The 7,321-nt window shown below is 34.5% G+C and overlaps 1 pseudogene; it reads right to left on the reverse strand.

Annotated features, from left to right (window-relative positions):
- Window positions 1-827: 827 nt before the first annotated feature.
- On the reverse strand, window positions 828-4,932 carry LOC142640341 (putative pentatricopeptide repeat-containing protein At1g16830; annotated as a pseudogene).
- Between the last annotated feature and the right edge of the window lie 2,389 nt (window positions 4,933-7,321).

Here is a 7,321-nt window from a genome sequence, read left to right on the forward strand (position 1 = left end):
CACTCACAACTCACCACATGGTAAGTTGTGGCAAAAATCGTGGTTCTAGCATTGCTCAAAGATAAAATGACACTTGTATAAAATTAAAATCAATTTAAAATCTAAAGACACTTGAAATCAAATTAGAATGCAATTAGGACACTTAGACTAATTAGTAGAATCTAATTTGGATTTTTGAATGAATTTTCTCTTTATTATATTACTATATATAACATGAGGTAATCCCACATTGGAAATGGTGAAATTGACTTAAAAAGACAAAGTTACAATTATCTGATTTCAAAAGTTTGCTGGATTGATTCTCCAATTTGATGACAACTCGAGCAATTATCAACCAAAAATCTATCAAACTTTTTGGTTTGAGGAAGGTAAGGGTTTGCACAAGTTTAAGCCAGTTGAAGTGTAAGCAAGGTCAATCAAAGTTTTTGTTTTCTGTAAAATTATGCAAAAAAATGTGCCTTAACTTGGATTTGATTGTCATTACTATCTAATAGCTGTTTTAAACCCTATTTTGAAAGTAATGGCTCTTCAATTGTTCCAATTCATTTTCTATATATGCATGTTTGTCCATATTCAGAATTCTAATTAACAAAAAACACAAGAAAATCTTGAGAATTCTCTAGAATTGCTATTTATAGAATTCGTAGGCTTTATTGTATCTTAGAGGTGATTTACCAGTAACCAATTAGTAAACTCTCTTCGAATGAAAGCAAACATCATCTCAATAAAAACGGCAACATAGCCAGACAAATGCTACAAGACCATTAATAGTAAATAGCTAACTTCATAATGCTTAAATTCAAAGGGGCAAACAAAATTAAGAACGATTCTGAACCAAAGAGCCATTGATGCAGAGGATTTCCATTACTTATGTACATTACAAGCAGCTCCCATGCTGCTGAAAAGTCTATAACCACAAAAATAAGATTTCCAGAACCAGCACAATGAATCAATGGCCGGATACAAAACCAATACCCTTGTTCAGTTCAACGATGTAAACTTCAATTCGGGTTTTAGAAGTCACTACTAATTGGCAGTATATTGGCTGCAAACCAAACTCACAACACAATGGAGAAACGTCACCACCATCTTTCATCAGAATGAAACTACTGACTTGGGATGGGTTGAAGATTGCAACTGAGAAAGAGCCGTATCACTTTCCTCGTTCTCATCAAAAGCTATTGGTTTTCCGTAAACAGGCTTCCTGTAAATTGTACTGTTATATAATCAGACTGTCTATGAAGCAAATTTAAGATATTAAAAAAAATGTTTTAAAAACTTCTGAACTTTTTAAACAGGAAACCAGAAAAGGAAGCTGATGAAAGCTTTGGTAACTGTTAAGCTCTCAGCTCTTAACTTAGTCTGTTTTAAATGTTCGGGAATCTTTCATTTATTTTTTTTGCATTCACAGAAGCTTCCCATAATTATTTTACATTATATACAAATGACATTGAATATACTTATTGTTAGTGGTGAAATTAACTTCTGACTTACTACTACTTTGAAATTAACATGCATATATAGAAAATGTAACAAGTAAAGATTTTTAATAACATCAGCTAACAAGAAAACGAATATTCTTTTAAGTTAAGCCAAATTCTTGGCATAATAGTGGTATGTACAGTCTTTAAGTAAAAGGCCAACAACATAAACATCAGTGTTATCATACAAAACCTACATTTAAGAATGGGAAACTTTACGATGATTTATACATAGAATATGGAGTTACCATAATGCAAAAATAGGAATTGGTATGCCCTCCCCATACATATCACAATTTACCATGGTAGTCAAAAGCAAACCAAACAGTCACCTAGCGGCAGCACTAAGGCTATAAGGTGAGGCGTATTTCGAGCACTGAGGCAAGCAAGGCACATGCCTTAAACAATGTTTAGGGCGGTAAGGAAAAAGTTCAACCGCAACAAAACAAAGTATGTAAGTAACAGAACAATAAGGCTTTTATTTGATCAAAAAAATTAAACACAGCTTTTAAGACCATAACAAACAAAACATTGGTATTATCTTTCTTTCATTATTCTATTCTCTCTCTCTCTCTTTGATTTACAATTGGTAGAAGCTTGTTGCAGAACCTATTGTTGGATTATTAATTTATAGAAGCTTGTTGTAAAACATACAGTTAGATTAATTAATTATTGAAGTTTTTGTAAAACCTACGGTCATATTACTTAATAGAGCCTAAGTTGTGCCCTACTTTCAAATTAATTAATAGACCTAAGTACTTCATGCAAGATGCAACACATGTTAGAGACTTGATTGTAATATTTCTATACATTAGATAAATAAGTGTATCGAAATAAGTATATTCTATACATAGATAAATATGATTTAAGTTCTACATATATATTAACAATATTTAGAATTTGGCAGCTCACATCAATAGAGTTAATGCTATTTTGACACCTTACACCCCAGATGATACAAGGCCTAAGCAACTTAAGGTCACCTTTTGCCTATGACTACGTTGCAATTTACGTTCAAAAGCTACCAGCAGTATACTTTAAATTACAGTCACACAGTACACATCAAAGAAGGAAGCTAGCATATCTTTGAGTGATAACACTCTCTTCAGACAAAGCCTTTTCTAACCTCTCCTCAAATGGCGTAGCGTGCCAACTCACTTTCTGATCCTGCAAAAACAACCAGCATAATGGGATCCCAAATTCGACCAATAAATACAAGGAGGTATGTCTTGTGGCTTCTTTACTTTCAGCTTGAGGCCTTTGAAATGAAAAGTCAGAATGGAGATCATAGATAACAATATTACCTTCAAGATGCCTGCCAAGAGATTTGTAGCTTAGTGGCATAGCCTGCTCTCCTCATTAGATAACAATATTACCTTCAGGATACCTTACAAAAATACAGATCAATCTCTAAAGTATAGAGAAAAGAACCTGTACCATCAGTTCCATCTCAACCCACTGAAGCAGCCATGTCAGAAAGGTCCTCAGAGCCAGATGTGCCCACAAATGGATCATTTTCCATATAACCTTTTAACAGCAATAAGCTCTCACCATCTACTTTCAGACCTGGCACATGTTCTTCAGACAAAGGGGCACAGATTGCCTTAGCTGGTTTCAACCCAAGATCTCTCATCTCGATTAAGAGATTAACAGCTGAATTAGAATTGTGTGATCTACAAAAAAAATTACATAACCTAAAGTAATTATTGCAGCTCAGTTCTACCCTTGCATCAATCATCTCTTGTAGCAACTGTATCACCATTTTAAGATCTCTTTCTCTACAAGAAATATAGAGTATTTCATTATATGTAGATGCATTGGGAATTATAATGGCCTCCTTCATCTGGTTATACAGGGTGCAAGCCTCTCCAGTTCTACCACTCTTAAGAAGTCCATGGATAGCAACTGTGTTTGATACAGCATCGAGTGGATACTTCTCTATAACTGCTTTCCTAAATACTCTAATGGCTTTATAAAGTTTACCAGCCTTTATAAGTCCATCTGTAATTACAGTATGGATGTAAGCATCCTGACCAGGATAATTCACAATGATCCCGTGGTAAACATTAATTGCTTCATCAATTCTTCTGGCTCCACATAGTCCACTTAGTAATCCAAAAAAACCATATTTATCTGGTGTAAAACCTCTATCAAGCATATCATTATATAACTCAACAGCAAGTTTCGGAAACCCCGCTTTACAAAAATAACTTAGAAGTGCATTACCAACTACTAAGTCTGCTTCTGTGATAAGTCCATGGAATAATTTGGGTAAGAGAGAAAATCTCTTAGACAAACATATGGTAGATAACAAAGAATAGAATGTATAAGAATCAGGTGCCAATTTTTTGTTTCTAAAATTTACAAAAACATCAAGCGCATCATCATACCTTCCAATCTTGGAGAAACAATCTATTAATACGTTACAAAGAACCAAGTCAGGGGCATACCCTTTGGATTTCATGATATTTAAAACGTGGAATGCATCACCAACCATTTTTGTTTCCATAAGTCCCTTAATTAAAGTAGTATATGTTACAACATTAGGAGGACAACCAGTCTTACTCATCTTCTCCAACAAACTACATGCAATATCAATTCTATGCAACCGGCAAAACCCATCAATGAGTATACTCCAAACATTCACAGATATTGGAATGCCCAAAGTAACCATTCGACCCAACACTTGATATGCCTCCCCTAGCTTACTCAACTTGCAAAAACAATTCAACACAATCTCAAATGCCTCAACATTCGGATAATACCCCATTCCCAACATCATTGTAAAAACCTGCCGAACGCGAACCAAATCATTCAACTTACACATATTACACAATGCAATATTAAATGTCAAAAAATTAGGCAACTGGGTTTCCTTCAAAACCTTAATGGCTACATCGACACGCCCAATCTTGAACAATACATCCATAATTACATTACGTGCAAACGTGTTAGGCTTAAAACCAAAGTAACCCATTTGCTCAAAAGCCTCAAAAACCATGTCATACATTCCTCCACGCCAATAAATCCTCAACAAAAGCAAAAAAGTTTGTGCCTTTGTAACACACCCAATACTCTCTAATCCCCTAACAACCCCTCCAATAGTTTCACACCGTTGCATAAGGCGGTTAACCACACCAACCATGTGGTCAAACGCAGTCGTATTATGAAAGTAGTTGGGTTGCTTAGCACACCATAAAAAGAAGCTCAATGCAATCAAATCAGAAGTGCAGTTCAGTAAGGTGGAATGTACAATCTGATGAGTGAGAGTGATAAAGGGATTGTTTTTCTCGGGAAAATGTTGATATTCCCGGAATTTTTTACTCTGGGTAGTTGGGTTAGTTACACATACCGTTGCGGAGGAGAGAAACCGAAGTGGCAGAACTGAAGTGATGAAAAGGCGATTTGGGGTTGAGTGTAGCGAACTCCACCTATAAAATCTCTACAACATTTCCAGGAAAATTTAATTTTTCCAGAAACCAAACGCGGAATAGGAAGCGAGTAGAGTAGAGAGCTGTGAAGGGTTTTTGAAAATCTCTGTAAAACTAAAACCCTACAGAAAAAAGAGAGAGATGATGGATCGGGTTACCAAAGTGTGTATTTGGTTCCGGGTCTATGGATTGTCCTAATGGTGAATTCTACTGGGCCTCAATGAGGTGAATTTTAGGCTGGGCCTAGTGGGTTGTGTGGGCTTTCAACTAATGCACACGAACCCACAATTGCATATGGTCTACGCAAGTACGCAAATGCATATATTAATTTTCATTCCATTCTCTCTTCCCAAAGGGCAAGGGGCAAGTGTGGTCTCCCCATCTCTGCTTCAACAACAACCACTCTTCTTCTTCTTCACTTTAAAAATTGCTGAACAAGTAATGATAGATTTGTCAAAATTCACATTCAACAAAAATATATTGAGTGAAGCTGTAGTTATTGATTGTCAAAAAAGTTTGTAGCCAAAATTTTTCCTTAAAAAAAAAGAATAATGACTCTTTAACTTTATTTATCGCCCTTATTATTATTTCACCATTTCTTTTTCTTTTTCTTTTTTCCAACAAGGGAAAAAATAAAATAAAAATATTACCATTTTTTATTTGTTATGAATAAATTCTAAATGACTTGCCCGTAAAATAATTATTTTATTATTAAATTGATCTTACTCACTTAATAGGGTTCGATAAAATTTCAAGCATGCATGAATACCTTACACCCACCCATATAATGTACATGACCCTCCAAATTTATCTTTTCTGAAGTATAGACCAATTTATCTTAACAAAGGTTCATTCCAAAATTCTTTAGCAAAGACACGACCTAGGTTAAGTTTCAATCATGTCTGCAATGCAAACCACCAATGAAAATGAATATGAGAGATATATGGGGGTATCAGCTATGGTGAGACGTAGTCAAAAATCTTGTACCGCAATGGCATGACATGATCTCTCTTTTTTAAAGATAATTGGGATTCAAATCACTCTCTCATATTATTGTAACTATCGAATTATTAATGTAAAAAAATGGAGCTATGATGGGATGTAGTAAAATATACTGGCAATTTTTGCAACAACCAAGACTTGATTGGTTATCACTTAAGACAGCAGTGTTATAATGTTTTAAAGAACTTGTCATTAGGGTTCATGTTATAATCCGTAATTGTTAATGTAACTTGCACTAGGATTATGAAAGAGAAAAACAACCATTGTATTGTATTGTCCTCCGTTTAATGAATTTTTCCCCCTCTTGATCTGCTGATCCCCTGGGCAAAGCAAATCAAACACAAACTCGCTGTTGACAAACTCGAGTCTTTTTGTTTTGTTTGGGTTAGGAGATTTGCAACTCAGCTGCTCGTACAGCAGCAAAAATAGCAATGAACTCCAACTCTTCCTTCTATTTTAACAAAGACAATCTGCCAGTGGTCTTAGTCTCTGTTCTGTTCTTCTTCTATGAATGACATTGAAGCTCATCAATATATATATTGGCAGCTACAAACCAGTTGTATGCGCCTGTGATTATTTTTGTTAGATGATTCCTACAGTAGCTTTTACATAAATACCTTCAAACAAGAAAATGCATGTAGCATGCATTTAATGATTCTCACTATACTAGTTTATTTTTCCATTGTTTTGGCTTATTCATAGGAAAAAAATTCAGCCAAAAAATGTAATGACTTGGTGAAGCTATCAAAGGCTCATTACAAACTATACCACTAGCAAAGTTTTGAAAATCACTGGTTGCATTTTAAAATTTTTTATTTTGATTTCCATTTTTGGGTTGGGATTATCTATCTTATTGAAACTTAGGGTCCGTTTGGATACAGCTGAAAACTGAAAACTAAAAACTGAAAATATTGTAGCAAACTAATTTTTAAATGTGTGAATAATGTGGGACCTATTTTTAACAAAAAAGTGTGTAAACAGTACATAAACAGTACGTAAACAATATTGTCAATGGGTGAAGAGTAACTTTTGTCCCCTTAAAAGCTATAACGTTGCAAAAAAAAAAAAAAAAATTCACAAAACATGGATGCATTCAGCCTTATCCAAACATTCACTTAGAAGGCAAATTGTAAAAAAGAGAAATGAAAATGTATCTCATGTATTTGATATATACATCTTCATAGGAGGCTAGCTATATGTTATGAAAAAGGTAATACATGTATTGGATCTAAGGGACAATTATTGGAGAGGGAGAAGGAGAAAGGGGTACTTTTTTTGACAATCCAATCAACAACCACAATGAGCGCTTCTTCAGCCATATAGCCTATAGGTGAGGAATCATCAGTAAATGGAATAATAGATTAAAATTGGTTCCTTAACTGAAAGTTGAGAGTTCAAACAAACGAT

This window comes from Castanea sativa, chromosome 6, assembly GCF_040712315.1.
Source record: "Castanea sativa cultivar Marrone di Chiusa Pesio chromosome 6, ASM4071231v1".
Classification (NCBI taxonomy): domain Eukaryota; kingdom Viridiplantae; phylum Streptophyta; class Magnoliopsida; order Fagales; family Fagaceae; genus Castanea; species Castanea sativa.